Source organism: Enhydra lutris, unplaced genomic scaffold (genome assembly GCF_002288905.1).
Source record: "Enhydra lutris kenyoni isolate GAN:26980312 unplaced genomic scaffold, ASM228890v2 scaffoldscaffold65, whole genome shotgun sequence".
NCBI lineage: Eukaryota > Metazoa > Chordata > Mammalia > Carnivora > Mustelidae > Enhydra > Enhydra lutris.
The window spans coordinates 8,012,387-8,026,099 of record NW_019154149.1 but is presented as its reverse complement, the minus strand read 5'-3'; positions in this window follow the sequence as shown (position 1 = coordinate 8,026,099).

Here is a 13,713-nt window from a genome sequence, read left to right as displayed (position 1 = left end):
CTGAAAATGTCAAGGAATTAAATTGTCTTCTCTGGGTTTCCAGAAATAACAAGCCCTGATAATACTTCGACTTTTACCCAGTGAGACTGATTTTGAACTTCTGACCTCCAGAAGAATAAGTTAATAAATTTTTTACAGACACTAAGTTTGTGGCAATTTGTTACAGCAGTAGGAAGATAATACAATCCGTTTTTCCTTATGCCAATGCTATGTTTTCTTGATTACTATAGCTTTGTAGTAAGTTTTTAAAACAGGAAGCATAAACCTTACAACTTTGCTCTTCTTATGTATTTAATTACAGGCATAACAATATACAGTGAACTCTAAGACTTATTCTTCAGGCCTAACTAAAACATCATACCCATTGAACGGCAACTCTCCGTTCAATGTTTTGTTTTGGCTATTCTGGCAAACTCTACCATGTTAATAGCTCAATAGTCAATTGTTTATTGGTACCATAATTCTCATATTTGGTTTTTTTCAGTATTCATGACCATAAAATAACTGCAAAATATTTCCTTTGAGGCAAATATTTTTTGTACATTTATAATTATCTCCTTAATTACTATGTCAAAAATGCATTTTTGAGGCTTTTGATAAGGCCTAAATAACCTCCAGAATTCTACACTCCCACAAACAGTATATGTGAGTATGCTTTCCTCACACTCTCATCAATCCTGTTCTCAAATTTTAGACTTTTATTTTAGATTAGAAGTTTAGATGTAAAAGATAAAGCTATAAAGTTAGTATAAAAATGTAAAAGAATATTTTTATAACCTAGGGGCTAGGAAGTACTTCTCAAAACTTAAAAAAAAAGATTTATAAAACAAAACTGATATAATAAACTCAAGTTGAGCACTTCTATTCAACAATATAAGAAAATCACAAAGTTAGTTTGATATATGACAGAATGGAAAACATTCTTTGCAATGTCTAAAACTGACAATGGAAAAATATCTAGAACATTCAAGAAAAGCCTTCAATTTTACAAATCCAGTGCAAAAATGGGCAATGATTATAAGCAAGCAATTTACCAAAGAGGAATTCCAAAGGTCTGAAAAGCATAAAGAGATATGTTCTAATTCATAGTAATAAGGCAAACATTAATTAAAACAGAAAAATAGCACTTTCTCTTTTAAACTATCGAAAATTATAAAGGATGATAATGCCAAGAATTGGCATGACTGTGCAGTATAGAAATCTACGTGCACTCCTGGTGGGACTGTAGACCGGCACAGCCAATCTGAAAAAACATCTGGCAGCATTTAGACAGATCAGGAATACGAATATCCTAAGAACCACACATTCTGCTCCTGAATATACATTCCAACTAAATTATCACATGATTCCAGAGGGGTACTCATAAGAAGGTACCCATTGGGGGTGCCTGGGTGGCTCAGTGGGTTAAGCCGCTGCCTTCAGCTCAGATCATGATCTCAGGGTCCTGGGATCGAGCCCCGCATCCGGCTCTCTGCTCAGCAGGGAGCCTGCATCTCCCTCTCTCTCTGCCTGCTTCTCTGCCTACTTGTGATCTCTCTCTGTCAAACAAATAAAATCTTAAAAAAAAAAGAAGGTACCCATTGTGCCAGTATCTGGAAGCAAGGTGTTTTAAGGAATCTAGACGTCAATAACTGGGAGCGTTGTTAGGGAAAAATGTAGTCTATGCACAGCGGGCAGCAGTTAGAAGCATTAGACTAGGTAAGTGTGTGGCAATAAAAATGAATCTTAATATGAAGACACTGAAATCAAAAGTTTAAGAAACACAATGAGATATGTCATACACACCTATCCAAATAAATTCAAATATATGCAAACAGAATAGAGAGTTCAATAATAAACTCATATGTAGAGTCCACTGATTTTGGACAAAGATAGCAAGGTAACATTAGGGGGAAAAGATCATCTTATCCATCAACAGTACTGGAAAAAATACATATTTGTAAAGAACAAAAAATTATAACCTTAAATATTAACTTCACTTCATACACAAAATTTATTCAAGATGTATCATAGGGGCACCTGGCTGGTTCAGTCAGTAGAGCATGTGACTCTTGATCTCAGGGTTGTGAGTTCAAGCCCCATGTAGGGTGTGCAGATTACTTAAAAATAAAAACTTTAGGGAAAAAACGATATGAACTTCATCAAAATAAAAAGCTTCTGCACAGTAAAGGAAACAATCAACAAAACAGAGACAACCCACAGAAGGGGAGAAGACATTTGCAAATGGCACTACAGATAGACAGCTGGTATCCAAGATCTATAAAGAACTTCTCAAACTCAACACCCCCCCAAAAAAATAATCAAGACAAAAAATGGGCAGAAGACATGAACTGACACTTCTCCAAAGAAGACATATGAATGGCTAACAGACACATGAAAAATGTTCAACATCATTAGCCATCAGGAAAATTCAAATCAAAACCACATTGATATATCGTCTTACACCAGTTAGAATGGCAAAAATTGACAAGGCAAGAAACAACAAATGTTGGAGAGGTTGTGGAGAAAGGGGAACCCTCTTACACTATTGGTGGGAATGCAAGCTGGTGTAGCCCCTTTGGAAAACAGTGTGGAGATTCCTCAAAAAGTTAAAAACAGAGATACCCTATGACCCACCAATTATACTACTGGGTATTTAGGTCAAAGATACAGATGTAGTGAAAAGAAGGGCCATATGCACCCCAAAGTTCACAGCAGCAGCAATATCCACAATAGCCAAACTGCGGAAGGAGCCAAGATGCCCTTCAACAGACGAATAGATAAAGATGTGGTCCATATATACAATGGAATATTACTCAGCCATCGGAAAGGATGAATACACAACATGTGCATCAACATGGATGGAATTGGAGGAGATTATGCTGAGTGAAATAAGTCAAACAGAGAAAGACAGTTATCATACAGTTTCACTTACATGTGAAACGTAAGGAATAACATGAAAGACATTGGGGGGAGGGAGGGGGGGAGGGAAGGGGGGGGGGGGGCACAGAAGAGGAGATGAACCATGAAAGACTATGGACTCCAGTAATCAAACTAGGGTTTTGGTGAGGGGTAGGGATGGGTGAGCCTGGTGATGGGTATTAAGGAGGGCACGTATTGCACGTATTTCATGGAGTACTGTGTATTATATGCAAACAATGACTCATGGAACCCTACATCAAAAACCAAAGATGTACTGTATGGTGACTAATACAATTAAAAAATTACCAAAAAAGAAGAAGAAAAAGATGTATCATAGACTTAAAAAATAAGCTAAAACTATAAAGCTTTTATAAACTTAAATTAATGTTCTTAAAATGGAACATTTACCCTCCCAGGGGTACCAACATTTCAAATAGAACTTCAGGAGAAAGCAATGTTTATCACAAATGAAGCACCAATAACAGAGTGTTAAATTTCTATCATCACAAAACAAGCTGCCATAAACTTAATGGCTTAAAATAATATCTCTTTATTATATCACAGTTCAGTAAACAGAAGTGCAAGCCATCTCAAGTCTCACATGGCCAAAGTCAAGGTGTCAGCCAACCAGTCTCCTATCTGGAGACTCTAGGGAATAATCCACTCTCAGACTCATTAAGTTTGTTGACAGAATTAAATTTCATTTGGCTATAGGGCTGAAATCCCTGATTTCTTGCTGGCTCTCAGCCAGAAAGGGCTTGTGGCTCCTAGAGAACATTCTTTGGTCTTTCCACATGCCCTCCCCACCTAACCCCAAATCTTCAAAGCTACCAATGCTTCACTGAATCTGTCATGTACTTTGAATCTGACTTCTCGTTTTGCTAGCAAATGGAGAAAATTCTGCTTTTAAAGGACATACCTGATCGGATCAGGTCCACCCAGATAATCTCCATTTCATAGCATCAACTGACTTGAAATTTTAATTACCAAAATACTACTACAAAGGATTTGAAAGCTAAATTGCCATTGGAATCACAGCCCAGAAAAATTAACCAGAACATGTGTGCTAGGCCTAACATAAAAGAGATAAAAAGTCCAGGAAACAACTGAAAACCATTCATTACACAAAGAACCCAGAAAAATCATAACTTGAATAAGAAAAGACAATCAAGTGACACCAACACTGAAATGAATCAAATGCTGAAATTGCTGCCATCATAAAAACATTTCAACAATTACAGATTAGCTAAAAAAAATTTTGAAAAAGTAGAAAATCTCAGCAAAAGTTTACAGGTTATATAAAAAAAAGAAGAAAACAGAAATTATAAAGCTGGGAAAAAAACAATAATTAAAAAAAAAATACACCTCTCTAGATGGGTTCAAAAGCAGAGTGGAGATGACAGAGGCCAGACTCAGCAAACTTAAAGAAAATGCAAGAGAACTCACCAGCAAACAGAATTACCTGATAAGAGAGAAAATACAGACTAGTGAGAAGAGACTCAGAAACCTGCATGACAATAAAATAGATGGAACATTCATGTCATCAGAATCCCAGATGCAGAGGACAAAGAAAGTGGCACCAAAGATATAATAGTTAAAAATTTCAAAAATTTCAATTTTAGCAAAAGAAACTTACAGAATCAAAATGTCGAATGAACCCAAACAATATAAAGCCAAAGGAATCCATGGCAAAATACATCATAACTAAACTTCCAAAAACTAAAGACAAAGAAAAAATGGCTGCCGGATATACTTGATACATTACTTATAGAAGAGAGCAATGTTTCTGAATGACAGTAGACTTCTCATCTGAAACCACGGAGGCCAGAAGCAAATGGCACATTCTTCAAGTCCTAGAAAAAAAAAGTCAACCGCAAATTCTGTATCTATATCTACAGTCTATATTCTACGCAGTGAAACTATAGTGTAGGAAAGGAGAAATAAAGGCATTTTCAGACAAAGGAGAATGGAAAGACTTGGCTCTCAGGAGACCTATCCTTACACTACATACACTATATTATTTGTTTCAGGGACAGAGTTCTGTGATTCATCAGCCTTACAAAACTCACAGCTCTCACCATAGCACATACCCTCCCCAATGTCCATCTCCAGCCACCCCATCATGCCCACCCCCCTTCTACTCCAGCAACCCTCAGTTTGTGTCCTGAGATTGAGTCTCTTATGGTTTGTCTCCATCTCTGGTTTCATCTTGTTTCATTTTTCCCTCCCTTCCCCTGTGATCCTCTACCTTGTTTTTCAAACTCTTCATATCAATGAGTTCATATGAAAATTGTCTTTCTCTGATTGACTTGTTTTGCTTAGCGTAATACCCTCTGGTTCCATCCACATCATTGCAAATGGCAAAATTTCAATTTTTTGATAGCTGTGTAATAGTCCATTGTGTATATATATACCACATCTTCTTTATCCATTCATCTGTTGATGGGTACCTGTGCTCTTTGCATAATATGACTATTGTGGACATTGTTGCTATAAACATTGGGGTGCACATGCCCCTTCAAATCACTACATTTGTATCTTTGGGATAAATACCCAGTAGTGCAATTGCTGGGTCATAGGGTAGCTGTATTTTCTACTTTTTGAGGAACCTCCATCCTGTTTTCCAGAGTGGCTGAACCAGCTTGCATTCCCACCAACAGTGGAAGAGGGTTCCCCTTTCTCCACATCCTCACCAACATCTGTTGTTTCCTAACTGTTTAATTTTAGCCATTCTTACTGGCGTGAGGTGGTATCTCACTGTGGTTCTGATTTGTATTTCCCTGATGCTGAGTTATATTGAGCACTTTTTCATGTGTCTGTTGGCCATCTGGATGTCTTCTTTGCAGAGATATCTGTTCATGTCTTCTGCCCATTTCTGGATTGGATTCTTTGTTCTTTGGGTGTTGAGTTTGATAAGTTCTTTATGTAGTTTGGATACTAGCCCTTTAACTGCTATGTCATATGCAAATATCTTCTCCCATTCTGTCGGTTGTCTTTTGGTTTTGTGGACTGTTTCCTTCGCTGTGCAAAAGCTTTTGATCTTGAAGTCTCAATAGTTCATTTTTACCCTTGCCTTTGGTGATGCTTCTAGGAAGAGGTTCCTGTGGCTGAGGTCAGAGAGGATGCTGCCTGTGTTCTCCTCAAGGATTTTGATGGATTCCTGTCTCACATTGAGGTCTTTCATCCATTTTGAGTCTATTTTCGTGTGTGGTTTAAGGAAATGGTCCAGTTTCACTCTTCTGCATGTGATTGCCCAATTTTCCCAACACCATTTGTTGAAGAGACTCTTTTTTCCATTGGACATTCTTTTCTGCTTTGTCAAAGGTTAGTTGACCATAGAGATGAGGGTTCATTTCTGGGCTCTCTATTCTGTTCCACTAATCTGTGTGTCTGTTTTTGTGCCAGTACCATACTGTCTTGATGATTACAGCTTCATAATACAGCCTCAAGTCTAGAATTGTAATGTCGCCAACTTTGGTTTTCTTTTCTTTTTTTTTTTTTTACTTATTTATTTGACAGACAGAGATCACAAGTAGGCAGAGAGGCAGGTAGAGAGGCAGGTAGAGAGGCAGGCAGAGAGAGAGGGGGAAGCAGGCTCCCCGCTGAGCAGAGAGCCCGATGTGGGGCTCGATCCCAAGACCCTGATATCATGACCTGAGCTGAAAGCAGAGGCTTTAACCCACTGAGCCACCCAGGTGCCCCAACTTTGGTTTTCTTTTTCAACATTCCTATTGCCATTCCGGGTCTTTTCTGGTTCCATACAAATTTTAGGATTACCTTTTCAATTTCTTTGAAAAAAGTTGATTGTATTTTGATAGGGATTGCATTAAATGTGTAGACTGCTCTAGGTAGCATAGATATTTTCACAATATTTGTTCTTCTAGTCCATGAGGATGGAACATTTTTCCATTTCTTTGTGTCTTCCTCAATTTATTTCATGAGTACTTTATAGTTTTCTGAGTATAGAGTCTTTGACTCTTTGGTTAGATTTATTCCTAGGTATCTTATGGTTTTGGGCACAATTATAAATGGGATTAACTCCTTACTTTCTCCTTCTTCTCTCTCATTGTTGGTGTATAGAAATGCAACTGATTTTTGTGCGTTGATTTTATATCCTGACACTTTACTCAATTCCTGTATGCGTTCTAGCAGTTTTGGGGTGGAATTGTCTGGGTTTTTCACATAAAGTATCATATCATCCGCAAAGCGTGAGAGTTTGACTTCTTCTTTGCCAATTCAGATGCCTTTTATTTCTTTTTGTTGTCTGACTGCTGAAGCTAGGACTTCTAGTATTATACTGAACAGCAATGGTGATAGTAGACAGCCCTACAGTGGTCCTGACCTTAGGGGAAAAGCTCTCAGTTTTTCTTCATTGAGAATAATATTCACAGTGGGTTTTTCATAGATGGTTTTTATGATATTGAGTTATGTACCCTCTATCCCTACACTGAAGAGTTTTGATCAAGAAAGGATTTTCTCTACTGAGAGTATCATAGGAATAAATCCCACTTGGTCATGGTGAATAATCCTTTCAATATACTATTCGATCCTATTGGCTAGTATCTTGTTATGAATTTTTGGATCCATGTTCATCAGGGATATTGGTCTGTAATTTTCCTTTTTGATGGGGTCTTTGTCTCACTCTGGAATCAAGGTAATGCTGACCTCATAAAATGAGTTGGGAAGTTTTTTTCCATTTCTATTTTTTTGAAACATTTTCAGGAGAATAGGTATTAATTCTTCTTTAAATTGTTTGGTAAAATTTCCCTGGGAAGCCATCTGGCCCCGGGCTCTTATCTGTTGGGAGATTTTTGATTACTGGGTCTGTTCAGGTTTTCTATTTCTTCCTGGTTCAGTTTTGGTAGTTTATACATCTCTAAGAATGCATCCATTTTTTTCCAGATTGTCTAATTTGCTGGCATATGGTTGCTCATAATATGTTCTTATAATTGTTTATATTTCTGGGTCACCTGGGTGGCTCAGCAGGTTAAGCTGCTGCCTTCGGCTCGGGTCATGATCCCAGGGTCCTGGGATCAAGTCCCGCAACGGGCTCCTTACTCAGCGGGGAGCCTGCTTCTCTCTCTGCCTCTCCCTGCCACTCTGCCTATTTGTGTGCTCGCTCTCTCTCTCTCTCTCTCTCTGACAAATAAATAAATAAAATCTTTTAAAAAATAAAATAAAAAAATAATTGTTTGTATTTCTTTGGTGTTGGTTGTGATCTCTCCTCTTTAATTCATGATTTTTAAAATGTGGGTTCTCTTTTCTTTTTGATAAGTCTGACCAGAGGGTTATCGATCTTATTAATTCTTTCAAAGAACCAGCTCCTAGTTTTGTTTATTTGTTCTACTGTTCTTCTGGTTTCTATTTCATTGATTTCTGCTCTGATCTTTACTGTATCTCTTCTCCTGGAGGGTTTAGGCTTTGCTATTCTTTCTCCAGTTCCTTTAGGGGTAGGGTTAGGTTGTATATTTGAGACCATTCTTGCATCTTGAGAAAGGCTTGAATTGCTATATATTTTCTTCTTAGGACTGCCTTTGTTGCATCCCAAAGATTTTGAACAGTTGTGTTTTCATTTTCATTTGTTTCCATGAAATTTTTCAATTCTTCTTTAAGTTCCTGGTTGACCCATTCATTCTTTAGAAGGATGCTGTTTAGTCTCCATGTATTTGAGTTCTTTCCAACTTTCCTCTTGTGACTGAGTTCTACTTTCAAAGCACTGTGGTCTGAAAATAGGCAAGAAATTATACCAATCTTTCGGTGCTAGTTGAGACCTAATTTGTTACCCAGAATGTGATCTATTCCAGAGAATGTTCCATGCGCACTAGAGAAGAATGTGTAGTCTGTTACTTTGGGATGGAATGTTCTGAATATAACTGTGATGTCCATCTGGTCCAGTGTGTCATTTAAAACCTTTGTTTCCTCATTGATCTTTTGCTTAGATGATCTGTCCATTTCAGCAAGGGGGGCATTAAAGCCCCCTACTATTATTGTATTATTGTTGAATTGTTTCTTTGATTTTGTTATTAATTGGCTTATATAATTGGCTGCTCCCATGTTAGGGGCATAGATATTTAAAATTGTTAGATCCTCCTGTTGGACAGACCCTTTAACTATGATGTAATGCCTTTCCTCATCTCTTATTATGGTCTTTAGATTAAAATCTATTTTGTCTGATAGAAGGATTGCCACCCCAGCTTTCTTTTGATGTCCATTAGCATGGTAAATTGTTTTCCACCCCCTCACTTTAAACCTGGAGGTGTCTCTCTTGGTCTAAAATGAGTCTCTTGCAGACAGCATATCAATAGGTCTTGTTTTTTAATCCATTCTGATACCCTGTGTCTTTTGATTGGGGCATTTAGCCCATTTACATTCAAGGTAACTATTGAAAGATATGAATTCAGGGTCATTGTACTGCCGGTAAGGTACTATTACTGTATATTGTCTCTGTTCCTTTATGGTCTATGTTACTTTTAGGCTCTCTCTTTGCTTAGAGGACCCCTTTCAATATTTCCTATAGGGCTCATTGGTTTGCAAATTCTTTTAGTTTTTGTTTGTCCTGGAAGCTTTTTATCTCTCCTTCTATTTTTAATGACAGCCTAGCTGGATATAGTATTCTTGGCTGCATATTTTTCTCATTTAGTGCTCTGAATACATCATGCCAGTCCTTTATGGCCTGCTAGGTCTCTGTGGATAGGTCTTCTGCCGATCTAATATTTCTACCATCGTAGGTTACAGACCTCTTGTCTCGAGCTGCTTCCAGGATTTTCTCTTTGTCTCTGAGACTTATAAGTTTTACTATTAGATGACAGGGTACTAACCAATTTTTATTGATTTTGAGGGGGGTTCTCTGTACCTCCTGGATTCTGATGCCTGTTTCCTTCCCCAAATTAGGGAAGTTCTCCACTATAATTTGCTCCAATATACTTTCTGCCCCTCTCTTTCTTCTTCTTCTTCAATTATTCCAGTATTGTTTTGTCTTATGGTATCACTTATCTCTTGAATTCTCCCCTCATGATCCAGTAGCTGTTTTTCTCTCTTTTTCTCAGCTTCTTTATCCTCCCTTATTTGGTCTTCTATATCACTAATTCTCTCTTCTGCCTCATTTATCCTAGCAGAAAGAACCTCCATTTTTTATTGTGCCTCATTAATAGCCTATTTTATTTTGACTTGGTTAGATTTTAGTTCTTTTATTTCTCCAAAAAGGGATTCTCTAGTATCTTCTATGCTTTTTTAAAGCCCAGCTATTATCTTTATAATCGTCATTCTGAACTCTAGTTCTGACACCTTACTAATGTCCATATTGATAAGGTCCCTGGCAGTCAGTACTGCTTCTCGTTCTTTTTTTTTTTTTTTTTTAGGTGCATTTTTCCATTTTGTCCAGAGAAGAGTGGTGAATGAGAGAACAAAATGCTAAAAGAGAACAAAATGCTAAAAACAAAATGCTAAATGCTAAAACAAAATGTTAAAATCCCAGAAAAATATACACTAAACAAATCAGAAGAGACCCACAACTGGGGGGAAAAGAAAGGTAAAAAATATGATCATGTAGGTGACTAGGACAGAGCCACACACTAGATTTTGGGTGTATTTTGGTCTGTTAGAAGAAACTGCTTCCCAAAATTTTAGAGAAAGAAAAACATATATATACAAAAATAAGGGTAAATATGATCAAGGAATAGAATATGGCTGTAAAGGTGAAAATTTTAAAAAGATTTTTAAAAAGGAATTGATAAGAAATTGATGGAAAAAAGAACGAAAAAAAAATTTTTTTAAAAAGGAGAGAATGTGATCAGGTAGGAGACTAGAACAAAGCCATACACTAGATTTAGGGTATATTTTGGTCTGTTAGAAGAAACTGTATCCCAAAATTTTCAAGAAATAAAAACATATATATACAAAAAATAAGGTTAAGTACAATGAAGGGTTAGAATATGACTGAAACAATGAAAATTAATAATATTTTTAAAAAGGAATTGATAAGATAAGATGGTTAAAATAGGAAAGAAGAAAAATTCCAAAAAATAAAGAAAATTTTAAAAAACTAACTTTGGAAGACTAAAGAATCATGGGGGAAAGCCATGAATTCTCCCCACTGTATTCCGCTAGCTCTGGAGTTCTACAGGTATTGATCGGTGAACTTGGTCTTGGCTGGATTTCTTGCCGATCTTCTGGGGGAGGGGCCTGTTGCAATGATTCTCAAATGTCTTTGCCCAAGACGGAATTACACCACCCTTGCCAGGGGCCAGGCTAAGTAATCTGCTTGGGTTCACTCTGAGTAGCTTTTGTTCCCTGAAAGCTTTCTGTAAAGCCCTGGAGGACGGGAACGAAGATGGCAGCCTCCCAGTCTCTGGCCTGGAGGAGTGAGAGCTCGGGGCCCCACTCCACAGTGTGCCCTCAGAGAAAAGCAGTCAATCCCTCCCATCTCCCTGGTCTCTGGCTACACTCTGAGCTCACTCAGCCTGTGACCAAGCATCTCTGTCTCTGGCACAAGGCCCCATTTGGAGTCTCCAAACCCAGCAGATTCCTGCAGTGCGCTTCTGCATCACTCCTCCTGGGGGAGGAAGGAGGAAGACTCCTCAGATCTGCTGCTTGTGGGGTTCCTGCTCGAAGAGCAGTGGCCCAACCATGCCTCCAATCACAGATTAAGGTAACTCCAAGCTGAGAGCCCACTCCTCGGCTCCATCTCTGTAGCTGGCTTCCCTACTCTAATCCTGAGAGCTCTTCCACACTCAGACATGCCCAGTCTTTCTGTGACCCTGCAGATCCTGAGACCACACTATCCCCATGAGGGCTCTACCTGTTCCTTAGCCTCTGGAGCAACATCCCTCACCAGAGCAAACTTCTAAAAATCCCAATTTTGTCCCCCGCTGCTCTCTCCCTTGCTGGGACCCAGCCCACAGAGGCTCCCTCCCTCCGTGGTCTATCTGCCCAAATATCACCTTGGATTCACTTCTCCACATATCCTACCTTCCAGAAAGTAGTTGCTTTTCCATTCATAGAATTGTTGCTATTCTTCTCTTTGATCTCCTGTTGCATATGTAGGTGCTCAGAATGGTTTGATATCTAGCCAAACTCGTGGGACCAGACAAACTTTAGGTCTCCTACTCCTCCGCCACCTTGCTCCTCCTACTTAAAGGAAGTTTTTATTTTTTTTAAAGATTTTATTTTTATTTATTTGACAGACAGAGATGACAAGTAGGCAGAGAGGCAAGCAGAGAGAGGAGAAAGCAGGCTCCCTGCTGAGCAGAGAGCCCGACGTGGGGCTCGATCCCAGGAACCTGGGATCATGACCTGAGCCGAAGGCAGAGGCTTTAATCCACTGAGCCTCCCAGGCACCCCTTAAAGGAAGTTTTTAAGAGAGATGCAAATGATAAAGTAAAGAACTGGATAGGAAGAAATAAATGAAGCAATGGAAATATATATGTATATATATATATGTGAGTTTCATAAATCATATTCGATAATTAAAACAAAAAAAAACACCATCTGATTATCAAGACAATGACATTTAAAAGTGAGGAAAGTTAAGGAACCAAAATCAAGGTAAGGCTCCATACTTCACTTGAAGTATTAAAACACTGATGCCAATAGACTGTGATAAGTCACGTATGTATATCGTAAAAACCCAGACCAAGAGCTACAAAAATGACTCAAGGTACACTTAAAAATTATAAATAAATCAAGACAGAAATCTAAAAATGTTTCAAGTAACCCACAAAAAGGCATGTAAAGAGAATTAAGGAATGTCAACAGGGGCAGGGAGGATACAAATAACAAAATGACAGACTTAAGCACTAACATATCAATAATAATATTTAGTATAAATGGTCTAAATACACCAAAAGACAGAAATTGTCAGAGTGGTTAAAAAAACCATAACCCAACTAGATGCTGTTTATAAGACACTTCAAATTCAACAACATGAGTAAGATGAAAGTAAAAGGATAGCAGAAACATACTTCATGTAATTGTTAATAGTAAAAACAAGAAAAAGTGGCTACAATAATATCAAAGTAAACACCAGGGGCACCTGGATGGCTCAGTTGGTACAGCATGTGACTCTTGATCTCAGGGTTATGAGTTCAAGCCTCACAATGGGGGCAGAGTTTACTTTAAAAAAAAATAAACATCAGAGCAAAGAATAAAACTGATGATGAAGAGAGACAGAGAATGCTAAAAAGATTAATCCACCAGGAAATCTTAAAGATTCCAACTGTGGAGCATCTGGGTGGCTCAGTGGGTTAAAGCCTCTGCCTTCGGCTCAGGTCATGATCTCAGGGTCCTGGGATCGAGCCCCACGTCGGGCTCTCTGCTCAGCGGGGAGCCTGCTTTCCCCTCTCTGCCTGCCTCTCTGCCTACTTATGATCTCTGTCTGTCAAATAAATAGGTGAAATCTTTTTTTAAAAAAAGATTCTAACTGTGTACACCAAAAAGCAGAACCTCAAAACACATGCTAAAACTGATCAAGCTGGAAAGATTAATAGGTAAATCTCAAATTATAGTTGAGGACTTCAACACCCCTCTCTCAGCAACTGACAGAACTGCTAGACAAAAAATTAGCAACACACATCATGTGAACAACACAATCAACACTCCACCCAACAGCAGAATACTGTTTTTTTTTTCAAGAGCCATGGAATATTTATAAATATAGACCATATTCTGGGTCATAAGACAAATTTAAAAAATTGAAATTATACAGTGTATTATCTGACAACAATGGAATCAAACTATAAGTCAATAATAGAAAGACAACAGGAAAATATCTAAACATATGAAAATCAAACAAGTACCTTTTAAATAAGTCATGTG